The 14640-nt window shown below is 38.2% G+C and overlaps 1 pseudogene; it reads right to left on the bottom strand.

Annotated features, from left to right (window-relative positions):
* Positions 1-279: 279 nt before the first annotated feature.
* Positions 280-1730, bottom strand: LOC100511056 (transcriptional adapter 1-like; annotated as a pseudogene).
* Positions 1731-14640: the final 12910 nt, after the last annotated feature.

Raw genomic sequence — 14640 nt, 5'->3', positions numbered from 1 at the left:
TCAGACCCCTCAGCATTTCCATTCTAGGCACAGAGTATTCTCAGTGCCTACTCCCATAATTGGAAACCCATTCACATGCATACAGAGATATGGATCATTATCAAAATCAGATTTATATTAATGGTTTACAGTAGCAACACAAAAGTCACTCAATGTCACATTTCCATAGGAAATGTTATATTTGCACTATGCACTTCAGTCTTGAAATGTGGACCCAAAAACATTAAATTGCTAATAATTAATGAATTTGCTGGGGGTCCCACCTCCTCAAACTCTAATTCAGCAGAGCAAAATCCCCTCCTTTTTGGCCATGAGCTGGTGGTTGGCTTTGTCTTGCTTCAGCTTTTAATATTTGGATGCCAGTTTCTGATGATTCTTTCAATACTGAGGGTAAAACAGTATGTGTGGGAATGACTTCCCTGTGTAAATGCAAGCTTCAAAATGGTCGTACATGTTCACTGGAGGCAGAAATGCTGGTAGCATGTCCCCAGTGCACACCAGCAGGATCTCAGCCTGCTACTCAGCATCATCAGTAGGTGGGTTAGGTACCGATTCTGACCAGAGCAAGGAACAGAAAAGTCTGGAGGGCAATCTGTTAAGGCATAAACTACTTCACTATTCTTCAGGTGTGGCTGCAGGATCATAGTACTACCAAAGTCATATTTTAAATGATGATTATGTAATCAATAAGCATCTCTTCATTTTTTTAGTTGTTATTCTTCCTATTTTATTGAACAAAAAGCTGAGTCTCATACAAGTTGAACAACTTAGCTCAAAGTTACACATTGAACAGAGCAAATATCACATATATTTTCTGCTGCCCAGGACTGTGTTCCTCCTACTGTACTGCAACTGTTTCTAGGTCAAAAGAGGAAGCACTTTCTGTGGGCTGGAATATTCTAGGGGCTGGTTTATGAGGAGGATGAATTTGAAGTGGCTCTTTTTTTTCACTTTTTAAAGTTTTATTAAAGTATAGTTGACTTACAATGTTGTAATAATTTCTATTGTACAGCAAAGTAATTCAGTTATACACATATATATATCCATTCTTTTTCAGATTATAAGCATTTCTTCTTTTTTCATTTTTAAAATTTTATTGAGGTATAGTTGATTTACAAGATTGCGATAATTTCTGCTGTACAACAAAGTGATTCAGTTATACATAAGCTTTCCTCCTTGACACAAGTGATGCCAATATATCTCTAAGTTGTTTTCCTACCACATAGACCATAGATGAGACAACTCCCTTGGTGATGTACGGCCTGTGCTCAAAAGCAGTATCTACCATCCTCCCTTCAAGCTGAACCTGAGTGGGATGTATCATTATGTCAGAATAAATTTCAAGTCATTGTCTTGGAGATCCTTTGCCACAAACTCCTGAGTTCCAGGGGATTTTGAGGCTGGAATCTATGATTAATTCACTGATGAACAGAAGAAATATTTTTATTCCCCTTTGCTTCCCCAGGTTTGGCTGTGGAACCCCTGTCCAGGGCAAAGATCCCTATGTTGTAGAAACCCAAATCTTACAATGGGTGAGAATAGCTGGAGGAAATCATTATGAGAATAGACATTTCCCTGTTTGAGAAGTCTGTGAGCTTCAAGGTCAAACATTTCTTTGCTGATCTTCCACTTAAACCACAACTTTAATTAGTCCAGTGTTTTTTCACATTGTCCCCCAGGGCCTCACTCAAGTTCTTAGCCACTACCAGCTTGCTCATAAATGTTGCCATTGCTCCCCATGTCTAAGCCTGAGCTCAGATCTCTAGCCACAGCCACATTTGCTGAGTTTTCAATACTTAGTAATAATTCACCTTCGTTTTCTCATATAGTTGCATAAATATCTTAATATTTTTAATTCAATGAATTCTACTATATTTACAGTTGTACAACCATCATCACAACCTAGTTTTAAAACATTTCCATCCCAAACACCCAGCACATCCCTCCCCAAAAATCTGTCTCTTTCGGTAACCATAAGTTTTTCAAAATCTGTGAGTTGGGCTCTATTCTGCAAATAAGTTCATTGTATCCTTTTTTTAGATTTCACATGTAAGTGATATCATATGAACTGCCTGACACACTTCACTTAGTATGATAATTTCTGGGTCCATCAATGTTGCTGCAAATGCCATTATATCATTAATTTTTATGGTTGAGTAATATTCCATCGTGTGCATGTACCATATCTTCTTTATCCAGACCTCCATCAGTGGACATTTAGGTTGTTTCCTTGTCTAGGCTATCGTTTGTAGTGCTGCACTGAACACTGGGGTACATGTATATATTTGAGTCATAGTTTTCTTTGGATAGATGTCCAGGAGTGGGATTGCTGGATAATATTATAATTCTATTTTTATTTTTTTGAGAAATCTTCATAATGTTTTCCATAATTGTTGCAATTTACATTACCATCAATAGTGTAAGGGTGTTCTCTTTTCTCCACACCTTGGGCAGCATTTATTGTTTGAAGACTTTTTGAAGATGGTCATTCTGGCTAGTATAAGGTGGCATCTCAAAGTAGTTTTGATTAGCATTTCTCTCATAATTAGTGATGTTGAACATCTTTTCATGTGTTTTTTTTTGGCCATCCATCTGTCTTCTTTGGAAAGTTGTTCATTTACATCTTCTGCCCATATTTTGATGAGATTTGTTTCTTTGGTACTGACCTGCAGGAGATTTAATATATTTTGGAGAGCAATCCCTTGTCATTTGCTTTATTTGCAAATATTTTCTCCATTATGTGGGTTGTCTTTTGTTTTTTTTAGGGTTTCCTTTGATGTAAAAAAAAAACTTTTAAGTTTAATTAAGTTTGTTTGTCTTTATTGTCATTATTCTAGGAGGTGGATAGAACAAGATGTTGCTGTGATTTATGTCAAGCAGTATTCTGCCTGTTATCCGCAAAGAGTTTTATATTATCTGGCCTTATATTCAAGTATTTAATCTATTTTGAGTTTATTTTTGTGTATGGTGTTAGATAGTGTTCTGTTTTCATTCTTTTACATGCAGTTTTCCCAGCACCATTTATTGAAGAGACTCTCTTTCTTCTTCTGTATGTTTTTGCCTCCTTTATAATAGATTAGTTGACCACAGGTACTTGGGTTTATTTCTGGAGTTGCTATCATGTTCCATTGATCTATATTTCTGATTTTGTGCCAGTATCATATTGTTTTGATAACTGTAGCTTTGTAATGTTGTCAGAAGTCAGGGAGCTTAATTCCTCCATTTTCATTTTTCTTTCTCAGTATTGCTTTGGCTATGTGGGGTCTCTTGTATTTCCAAACAAATTTTAAAATATTCTGTTTTAGTTCTGTGAAGAATGTCCTTGGTAAATTGATAGGAATTTGATATAATCTGTAGACTGCATTGGGTAGTATATTCATTTTGAAAATATTGATTCTTCTGATCCAAGAGCAAGGTATATCTTTGCATCTGTTTGTACCATCTTTTATTTCTTTCATCAAGCATCTTATAATTTTCAAATAACAGGTATTTTGTTTCTTTAGGCAGGTTTATTCCTAGTATTTTATTCTTTTTGATGCAATGATAAATAAAATTGTTTCCCTAATTTCTCTTTCTGATCATTCATTTTTAGTATGTAGAAATGCAGTCAATATTTTGGTATTAATTTTGTATCCTGAAACATTACCAAATTCCTTGATGAACTCTAACAGTTTTCCAGTGCTTTCTTTAGGGTTTTCTAGGTATAGTATCATGTCATTTAAAAAGAGTGAGAGTTTTATTTTTTCCTTTCTGATTTTGGATTCTTTTTATTCTTTTTCTTTTTTTATTTTCATGGCTAGGACTTCCAAAATTATGTTGAATAGTCTTGTTCCTGATCTTAGTGGAAATTCTTTCATTTTATTCACCATTGAGAATAATGTTAGCTGTAGGCTTGTCATATATGGCCTTTATTATGTTATGTTCCCTCTATGCCCACATTCTGGAGGATTTTATAAGGAAATGGGTATTGGGTTTTGTCAAAAGCTTTTTCTGCCTCTATTGAGATGATATTATTCAGTTTGTTAGTGCAAATATCAGGCTGACTGATTTGTTGATGTTGAAAATTCCTTGCATCTCTGGGATAAATCCCATTTGATTATGGTATATGATCTTTTTAATGTATTGCTGGATTTTGTTTGCTAGTAATTAGTTGAGGATTTTTATGTCACTGTTCATCAGTGAAATTGGCCTGTAATTTTCCTTTTTTTGGGTTTTCTTTGTCTGGTTTTGGTATCAGGGTGATGGTGGCCTCATAGAATGAGTTTGAGAGTGTTATGTCCTCTTCAGTTTTTTAGAATTGTTTCAGAGGTATAGGGGTTAATTCTAAATTTTTGTTAGAATTTGCCTGTGAAGCAATCTGGTCCTGGACTTTTGTTTGTTGGGAGATTTTTTTTTCCCCCCACTGTACAGCATGGGGATACAGTTCCCCTTACATGTATATTTTTTCCCCCAGCCTTTGTTCTGTTGCAACATTAGTATCTAGACATAGTTACAAATGCTACTCAGCAGGATCTCATTGTAAATCTACTCTAAGTTGTATCTGATAACCCCAAGCTCCCGATCCAATCCACTTCCTAACTCTCCCATCAGGCAACCACAAGTCTCTTCTCCAAGTCCATGATTTTCTTTTCTGTGGAGATGTTCCTTTGTGCTGGATATTAGATTCCAGTTATAAGTGATATCATATGGTATTTGTCTTTGTCTTTCTGGCTCCATTCACTCAGTATGAGATTCTCTAGTTCCTTCCATGTTGATGCAAAGGGCATTATGTCATTCTTTTTTATGGCTGAGTAGTATTCCATTGTGTATATATACCACCTCTTCCTAATCCAATCATCTGTTGAAGGACATTTGGGTTGTTTCCATGTCCTGGCTATTGTGAATAGGGCTGCAATGAACATGCGGGTGCATGTGTCTCTTTTAAGTAGAGTTTTGTCCGGATAGATGCCCAAGAGTGGGATTCCTGGGTCATATGGAAGTTCTATGTATAGATTTCTAAGGTATCTCCAAACTGTTCTCCATAGTGGCTGTACCAGTTGACATTCCCACCAACAGTGCAGGAGGGTTCCCTTTTCTCCACAGCCCCTCCAGCACTTGTTATTTGTGGACTTCTTAATGATGGCCATTCTGACTGGTGTGAGGTGGTATCTCATGGTAGTTTGGATTTGCATTTCTCTTATAATCAGTGATGTTGAGCATTTTTCCATGTGCTTATTGGCCATCTGTATATCTTCCTTGGAGAAATGTCTATTCAGGTCTTTTGCCCATTTTCCCATTGATTGATTGGTTTTTTTGCTGTTGAGTTGTATAAGTTGCTTACATATTCTAGAGATTAAGTCCTTGTCCGTTGCAACATTTGAAACTATTTTCTCCCATTCTGTAAGGTGCCATTTTGTTTTCTTTTCGGTTTCTTTTGCTGTGCAGAAGCTTGTCAGTTTGATTAGGTCCCATGGGTTTATTTTTGCTCTAATTTCTATTGCTTTGGGAGACTGACCTGAGAAAATATTCATGCTGTTGATGTCAGAGAGTGTTTTATTTATGTTTTCTTCTAGGAGTTTGATGGTGTCCTGTCATATATTTAAGTCTATCAGCCATTTTGAGTTTATTTTCATGCATGGTGTGAGGGTGTGTTCTAGTTTCATTGCTTTGCATGCAGCTGTCCAGGTTTCCCAGGAATGCATGTTGAATACTTTCTTTTTCCCATTTTATATTCTTGTCTCCTTTGTCAAAGATTAAATGACCATAGGTGTCAGGGTTTATTTCCGGATTCTCTATTCTGTTCCATTGGTCTGTCTGTCTGTTTTGATACCAGCACCACACTGTCTTGATGACTGTGGCTTTGTAATATTTCTTGAAGTCTGGGAAAGTTATGCCTCCTGCTTGTTTTTTGATTCTCAGGATTTCTTTGGCAATTCTGGGTCTTTTGTGGCTCTATATAAATTTTTGGATTGTTTGTTCCAGTTTTGTGAAAAATGTCCTGGGTAATTTGGTAGTGATTGCATTGAATTTGTAGGTTGCTTTGAGTAGTATGGTCATTTTTAAAATGTTGATTTTTTCAATCCATGAACATGGAATATCTTTCTGTTTCTTTACATCTTCTTGAAATTCTTTGATTAATGTTTTATAGTTCTTGGCACATAAGTCTTTTACCTCCTTGGTCAGGTGTATTCCGAGGTATTTCATTTTGTGAGGTGCAATTTTAGAAGGTACTGCATTTTTGCATTCCTTTTCTAATATTTCATTGCTGGTATACAGAAATGCAACTGACTTCTGAATGTTAATCTTATAGCCTGCTACTTTGCTGAATTTATTAATCAGTTCAAGCAGTTCTTGGGTTGAGTCCTTAGGGTGTTCTCTGTATAGTACCATGTCATCTGTGTACAGTGACGGTTTTATCTCTTCTCTTCTTATATGGATGCCTTTTATTTCTTTTGTTTGTCTAATTGCTGTGGATAGGACTTCCAAAACTATGTTGAAGAGCAGAGGTGAGAGTGGGCATTCCTGTCTTGTTCCAGATTTGAGTGAGAAGGCTTTCAGTTTTTCTCGATTGAGTATTATATTTGCTGTGGGTTTGTCATAAACCCATGGCTTTGATTATGTTCAGGAATGTTCCCTCTATACCCACTTTGGCGAGGGTCTTGATCATGAATGGATGTTGGAATTTGTCAGATGCGTTTTCTGTGTCTATTGAGATGATCATATGATTTTTGACTTTTTTTTTTGTGAATGTGTTGTATGATGCTGATTGATTTGCGTATGTTGAACCATCCTTGTGAACCTGGGATGAACCCTACCTGGTCATGGTGTATAATTCTTTTGATATGTTGTTGGATTCGGTTGGCTAAGATTTTGTTGAGAATTTTTGCATCTATACTCATCAAAGATATTGGGCGATGGTTTTCTTTTTTGGTGGTATCTCTGTCTGGTTTTGGAATGAGGGTGATGGTGGCGTTATAGAATGTCTTTGGGAGTATTCCTTCTTCTTCAAACTTTTGAAAGAGTTTCAAGAGGATGGGCACCAGATCCGCTTTGTATGTTTGATAGAATTCACCTGTGAAGCCATCTGGTCCTGGACTTTTATTTGTAGGGAGTGTTTTTATGACCTCTTCAATTTCATTTCTAGTGATGGGTCTGTTCAGTTGGTCTGTTTCTTCTTGATTCAGTTTTGGCAGGCTGTAAGATTCTAGAAAATTGTCTGTTTCTTCCAGATTGTCAAACTTGTTGCCATAGAGTTGTTCATAGTATTCTCTTATGGTTTTTTGTATTTCTGCAGTATCCGTTGTGATTTCTCCTTTTTCATTTCTAATTTTGTTTGAGTTCTTTCTCACCTCTTCTTAGTAGATATAGCCAGGGTTTTGTCAATTTTGTTGACCTTTTCAAAGAACCAGCTCTTGGTTTTATTAATTTTCTCTGTTTTATTGATGTCTTCTTTGATCTTTATAATTTCCTTCCTTCTGCTGACTTTAGGACTTTTTTGTTCTTCTTTTTCTAATTCATTTATTTGGAGGGTTAAGTTGTTAATTTGGGATCTTTCTTCTTTTTTGAGAAAGGCCTATATTGCTACAAATTTCCCTCTGAGCACTGCTTTTTCAGATTTTGAGAGGTTGTGTCTTCATTATCATTTGTTTCCAGGTATTTTTTAAATTTCCTTCTTGATTTCCTCATTGACCCATTGGTTTTTTAGTAGCATGTTGTTTAGTCTCCATGGAGTAGGTTTTTTTCTCTTTCCTTTTCCCATTGTTGATTTCTAATTTCATGGCATTGTGGTCAGAGAAGATACTTGAGATAATTTCTATGCTCCTAAATTTATTGAGGTTAGCTTTTTGTCCCAATATGTGGTCGATTCTTGAGAATGTTCCATGAGCATTTGAGAAGAACGTGTATTCTGATTTTTTTGGATGTAATGTCCTGAAGATATCAATTAAGTCTAACTTTTCTATTGTTTCCTCTAGGATCTCTGTTGCTTTATTGGTTTTCAGACACCATTGTTGTGAGTGGGGTGTGAAAGCCTCCTACTATGATTGTATTCCCATCAACTTCTCCCTTTATGTCTGTTAATATTTGTTGTATGTATCTGGGTGCTCCTATATTTGGGGCATATGTGTTGATGATAGTAACATCCTCTCCTTGGATGGATCCCTTAATCATTAAATAGTGTCCTTCTTTGTCTTTCTTTATGTCTTTTGTTTTAAAGTCTATTTTGTCTGATATGAGTGTTGCGACTCCTGCTTTCCTGTCATGTCTATTGGCGTGAAATATTTTTCCCCATCCCTTCACTTTCAATCTATATGTATCCTTTGTCCTAAGGTGAGTTTCTTGTAGGCAGCATATTGAAGGTTTTTGCCTTTTTATCCACTCAGCCACTCTGTGTCTTTTGATTGGGGCATTCAGTCCATTGACATTTAAGGTGAGAATTGATAGATGATTATTTATTGCCATTTGAACCTCGTGTTCCAGTTGATTCTATGGTTTTCCATTCTTCCTTTCTTTTTTTTTTTTTTTGGGTTGGATGGTCTCCAGTTATTATCTGCTTGAGTGTTTTTTTTCTTTTTTCATTTTTTGCGAATGCAATATTTGGATTTGGCTTGTGGTTGCCCTGTTTTTTAAGTATGCTAACCCCTTCCCATAATTGTGTTTTATCCTGATGGTCCTGTAGGTTCGAACACTTCATTACTATACTAAAATTAAGAAGAGAAACAAACAAACAAAAAAGGTCTATTTATTTCCTTACTTCCCTTGACCACGTTTTTATGATTTTGATGACTCTTTTTTTTTCTTTTTAATTTTATTTTGTTTGAAGCATGTTCATGATTAAATCTGTATGCTGGCTTATTTGAGTGACTGCTCTCTGATTGCGGTTTCCTCAGTCCTAGTTCTTCCTCTTTTTTTTTTTCTTTTTCCTCCCTTTCTTTCCTTCCTTTCTTTTTGGTTTAGAGAAGCTCTTTCAATATTTCTTTTAGCCTGGGTTTTGTATTGATGTATTCTTTTAGCTTTTGTTTGTTGGAAAACATTTTTATTTTCCCTTCTATTTTAAATGATACTCTTGCTGCATAGAGTATTCTAGGTTGCATATTTTTTCCTTTTACACTTCAAATATCTCCTGCCATTCCCTCCTGGCCTGTAGTGTTTCTGTAGAGAAATCAGCTGATATTCTTATGGGGGTTCCCTTGTAGGTAACATTCTGTTTTTCTCTTGCTGCCTTTAGGATCCTCTCTTTATCACTAACTTTTGCCATTTTTATTATGATGTGTCTTGGTGTGGGTCTATTTGGGTTCAATTTGTTTGGGGCCCTCTGTGCTTCCTGTATCTTGAACTCAGTATCCTTTAGATTTGGGAAGTTTCCATCGATAATTTCTTCAAATATATTTTCCATTCCCTTATCTTTTTCTACTCCTTCTGGAATTCCTATTATGCATAGATTGGCCCACTTTATATTATCCCATAGGTCTCTTATATTGCTTTCCTGTTTTTTGATTTGGTTTTCTGTCTGCTGACCTGATTGGGTGATTTCCGTTGTTCTATCTTCCACATCACTAATCCATTCTTCTGCAGTTTTCATTCTGGTTTTTACTGCCCTTAGCTCAGTTTGTATCTCTGCAAATGAATCTTCTAGTTTTTCTTGGTTCCTCCTTATATTTTCTAGTTTCTTTCTGAGGGTGTCTGCATTACTGTTCTCTTAATTCCTTCAGTATTTTCACTATTTCTCTTTTGAACTCCAGGTCTGTCAGGCTGCAAAGATCTGTTTCATTGTTGACTGTTTTAGGTGAGTTCTCCTGTTGGTTTGACTGGGGGTGGTTTCTCAGCTTCTTCATCTTGCTTGTTGTTTTCTTTTTCCAGAGGGAGTTGTACTCTCCGTGGCCAGGCAGTGTTTGTCTTGGCACTGCTGTGGAATATTTCCTAAGGGCTGGTGTTGTTGGTCAGTCTTCTTTGAGGCAGTGTGGCTTTTCTAGAGGGTTGGAGGGGCTGACAGGGTCTCTCTGAAGCAAGAAGGACTTCCTGAGGACAGACAGGACTGGGAGGTCTGCAGCACAATGGAAGCAGATTTCACTCGGCTGGGCAGAGCTTGCTCTGTTGTTTTTGGGCTGTGGGGCTCTTGCAGGAGGCTGGTGGTGCTGGGCAGTTGTTCCACAGGAGTGCAGCACCCCCTGAGGGATGGAGAAGCTAGCTGGGCCACTGAGAACCCAAGAGTCTCTTCCCCCAGGGAAGCCTGACTCAGAAGGACTGCCTGAGAATGTAGGCAGATTTTTCACGGCCTGGCCATGCTTGTTCTAGCTTTTCTGGTCTGTGGTAGCTTTTGTGGGGGACTGGTGGTGCTGGGCAGCTGTTCCAAAGGAGTGCAGCACCCCCCGAGGGCTGGAGTGGCTAGCTGGGCTGCTGTGAACCCAAGAAGCTCTTCCCAGGACAGCCCAACTTGGAAGGACTGCCTGAGAATTGGCAGATTTTTCATATCCCGGCCATGCTTGTTCTAGCTTTTCTGGGCTGTGGGGGCTTTTGCGGGGGACTGGCAGTGCTGGGCAGCTGTTCCACAGGAGTGCAGCACCTCCCAAGGGCTGGAGCAGCTAGCTGGGCCGCTGAGAACCCAAGAGGCTCTTCCCCAGGGCATTCCCACACGGAAGGACTGCCTGAGAATGTAGGCAGATTTTTCACATCCTGGCTGGGCTTGTTCTAGCTTTTCTAGGCTGCAGGCCTTTTCCCAGGGGTTGGTAGTATTTGGTGCTGCTCTGTGGGGGTGTAGCCCCCCCAGAGGGCAAGCAGGCCATGGCAGGGAAAGCCCTTGCAGTGGTAGGATTCCAGCAATTGCTGAGGCCAGCCCTCCAGGATGTCAGGCAGCCCTAGGTCTGGCATGTGTGTGAGAGGTAGGGGGAGGGGGGATGCACTGGGAAGCACAGCTTTCTGATAGCTGGTGGGCCAGTGAGCTCACTGTGGAATGGGGAGTGTTCTAGAGTGGCCCACCCCTTCTTCTCTCCCCTCCCCAACACTTCCACCTTGTCTCTCTTGCAGATCCAGCTCTTCTCCCAGGTTCCCTCTGATGTGGCTGTCCACTTCCTAGCCTTTAGTGTATTGCTCCGTCCCCCTGCGATGATTTGCTTTCTAGTCTCCCAGGCAGTCTCTGCCCTGTCAAACCTGACAGACCTGTTCCTAGAACACCCCAAGCAGTCTCCACACTACCCACCCAAGCCTGTTCCCAAGGACTAACCTCGGGAGCCAAGGTCTCGGTGCCCAGCCCCCACCCAAGCATCTCAATTCTTGGTGGCTGTGCCAGTAGTTCAGATGATCTGTTTGGTTCTCACTCTGCTTTTCAGTACTTCAACTTACTGCTGCACTCTTCTCTGCATCTGGAGATTCGCTGATTCAGTTGATCTTTCCATTGAGTAGGTGACTTTCCAGGGTGTGGGATCCCTTTCTCCTCCACAGTTCCCTTCTGGGAGCACCCGTCCAGTTCGGATTCACCTTCTCTCACTCTCTTTTCTCTTGTTTTACCCAGTTATATCACGATATTCTTGCTGTTATTGGAGTTTAGGTTCTTCTGCCGGTGATTGATTGCTGTTCTGTGTGAGTCGTTTAACCTGTGGATGTGTTTTTTTTTTGTTGTGCTTGTGGGAGAGGGTGAGCATGTCCCCCTACTCTTCCGCCATCTTTCCTCCCTCTGTTGGGAGATTTTTAGTAACAGTTTCAATTTCATTATTTGTGACTGGTCAATTCAACTTCTCTGTTTCATCTTGATTTAGTTTTGGAATATTGTCCTTTCTAAAAATTTGTCCATTTCTTCTAGGTTGTCCACTTTATTGGCATATAGTTGCTTACAGCAGTGTTTTATGATCCTTTGAATTTCTGTGATGTCTGTTGTAACTTCTTATTCATTTCTAATTTTATTGATTTGAGTCCTCTCTCTTTTTTTCTTGATGATCTGGCTAAGGGTTTATCAATGGTGTTGATTTTTTCAAAGAATCAGCTTTTAGTTTCAGTGGTCTTTTCTATAGTTTTCTTTGTTTCTATTTCATTGATTTTTGCTCTGACATTTAAGATTTCTTACTTTCTGCTAAATTTGTGATTTGTCTGTTAATCTTTATGTGTTTTAGGTGGAAAGTTAGGTTGTTTGTTTGGGATTTTTCATGTTTCCTGAGGTAGGCTTGTATTATCTATACCTCCCTCATAGAACTGCTTTTGCTGCATCCCATATGTTTTGGATTGTTGTCTCTTTGTTGTCATTTGCTTCTAGCTATTTTTAAAATATTCTCTTTGATTTCTGCAATGATCCATTGGTTGTTTAGTAGCATTTTATTTAGTTTCCACTTATTTGTGGGTTTTTTTTTTTTGGAAGTTATTTTTCTAGTTGTTGATTTCTAGTCTTATAGTGTTGTGGTCAGAAAAAAATGCTTGATATGATTTCAATTTTCTTAAATTTACTGAGGCTTAACTTATGGCTCAGAAAATGAGCCACAGAATATGATCCACCCTAGAGAATGTTCCTTGAGCACTTAAGAAGAATGAGTATTCTGCTGATTTTTGGATGGTATATTCTGTAAATATCTATTAACTCCATCTGGTCTAATGTATCATTTAAAGCCTGTGTTTCCTTGTAGAGTTTCTGTCTGGATGATCTGTCCATTGCTGTAAATGGGTTGTGAAAGCACCCTGCTATTATTGTGTTATTGTCAATTTCTCCTTTTAAGGTGGTTAGCAGTTGTCTCATATATTGAGGTTATCCTATGTTGGGTGCATATGAACTTACAATTGTTATATCTTTTTCTTGGATTGATTTTTGGTCATTATGTAATGTACTTCCTTGTCCCTTAAAATATTCTTCATTTTAAAGTCTATTTTGTCTGATATGAGTATTGCTACTCCAGCTTTCTTTTGATCCCCATTTGCATGGAATATTTTCTTCCATCCTCCCACTTTCAATTTGTATGTGTTCATAGACATGAAATTGGTCTCTTGAATACAGCATATATATGGGTCTTGTTTTTGTATCCAATCAGCCAGTCTATGTCTTTTGGTTGGGGTGTTTAGTCCATTAACATTTAAGGTAATTATTGATATGTATATTCTTATTGTCATTTTATTAATTGCTTTGGATTTGTTTTTGTTGCTCTTTTTTCTTCCCTTCTCTTGTTCTCTCCTTTTGTGGTTTGACAACTAACTTTAGTTTTGTATTTGAGTTGATTTTTCTTATTTGTTTGTGTATCAATGGTAGATTTTTGGTTTGAAATTGCCCCAAAGTTTTGATATAGGAGTCTATATATATACAAGTTTGTTTTAAGTTGTTGGTCTCTTAATTGCAAGTACATCTCCAGTGTCCTGCATTTGTATCCTCCTCTTCTCACGATTTCTGATTTTGGTGGCATAATTGTGTGTGGATGATTTCATATCTTTATTGTATATGTGCATTTACTGGTGAGCCTAGTCATTTGTGGTATTTTAGTTTGTGGTTGTCACCTTTTCTTTTCTGCCTAGAGAAGTTCCTTTAGTATTTGTTGTAAATCTGGTTGAGTGTTGCTGAATTCTCCTAGCTTTTGCTTCTCTGTGAAGCTTTTGATTTCTCCTTCAAATCTGAATGAGAGCCTTGTTGGGTAAAGTAATCTTGGTTGGAGGTTTTTTCCTTTCATCACGTTAAGTATATCCTGCCACTCCCTTCTGGCCTGCAGAGTTTCTGCTGAAAAATCTTCTGATAATCTTATTGGGGTTCCCTTGTATGTTATTTGATTCTTTTCCCTAGCTACTTTCAATATTTTCTCTTTAATTTTGGTCGGTTTGATTAATATGTGTCTTTGGGTATTCCTCCTTGGGTTTATTTTATATGGTACCTGTTGCATTTCCTGGATTTGAGTGAGTGATTCCCCCGTTGGGGTTGTTTTTGGCTATTATCTCTTCAAATAATACTTCTTTCTCTGGTCCTTTCTCTTTCCTTTGGGCACCCTTATAATATGGATGTTAATGTTGTCCAAGAGTTCTCTGAGACTCTCTTCATTTGTTTTCAATCTTTTTTCTCTTTTCTGTTCCACATCAGTGATTTCCATCTTTAAATATTCCATTTCTTTGCTCAGTGTTTCTCATAATTTATCAATCTTTGCCCCCAGTTCATTTCCAAGATCTTGATTCATCTTTACTATCATTAGTTTAAAGACTTCTTCATGGAGGTCTGTAATCTCCAGATCACGTAGCTGTTTTTTTGTTTTGTTTTGTTTTGTTTTGTTTTGGTCTTGTTCCTTTATATGAGTCATAATTCTCTCTCTTTTCAGTTCGTATGGATTTTTAGTGTGGTCACCTCTTTGCAGACAATAAGGTTGTAGCCTCACTTGCTTCCTTGTAGGAGTAACTGGTGCCTTCCCACTGGTAGGTGTAGCTCATTCTTATTCCTCTGGAGGATGGAGCTTTATCTCTGAGTGTCATTAGAGGAGGCTGTGTGCATGGGAGGGGTCTTTAGGCAGGATGTTTGCTGATGGGTTGTGCTGTGTTCAACCTTATTTATTGCTTGGCCTGGGCTTCTCAGCCCTGATTGGTGGGGCCAGATTTTTCCACTATGGCCACCTCTAGAGAGTTCATGCTGATGATTATTCTCAATACCTTGCCTCCAATCTCCTTCCTCCACAATGAGCCATAGTCACCCCATTTTCCCAGGTGATCCTCCAAGAAACA

This window comes from Sus scrofa, chromosome X (assembly GCF_054392235.1).
Source record: "Sus scrofa isolate SSC_HxYL_T2T_F1_AM1 chromosome X, Sscrofa_HxYL_maternal_Yorkshire_Landrace_v2.0, whole genome shotgun sequence".
NCBI lineage: Eukaryota > Metazoa > Chordata > Mammalia > Artiodactyla > Suidae > Sus > Sus scrofa.
The sequence above is the reverse complement of the archived record's forward strand: the minus strand, read 5'-3'. Positions and strand labels throughout refer to the sequence as shown.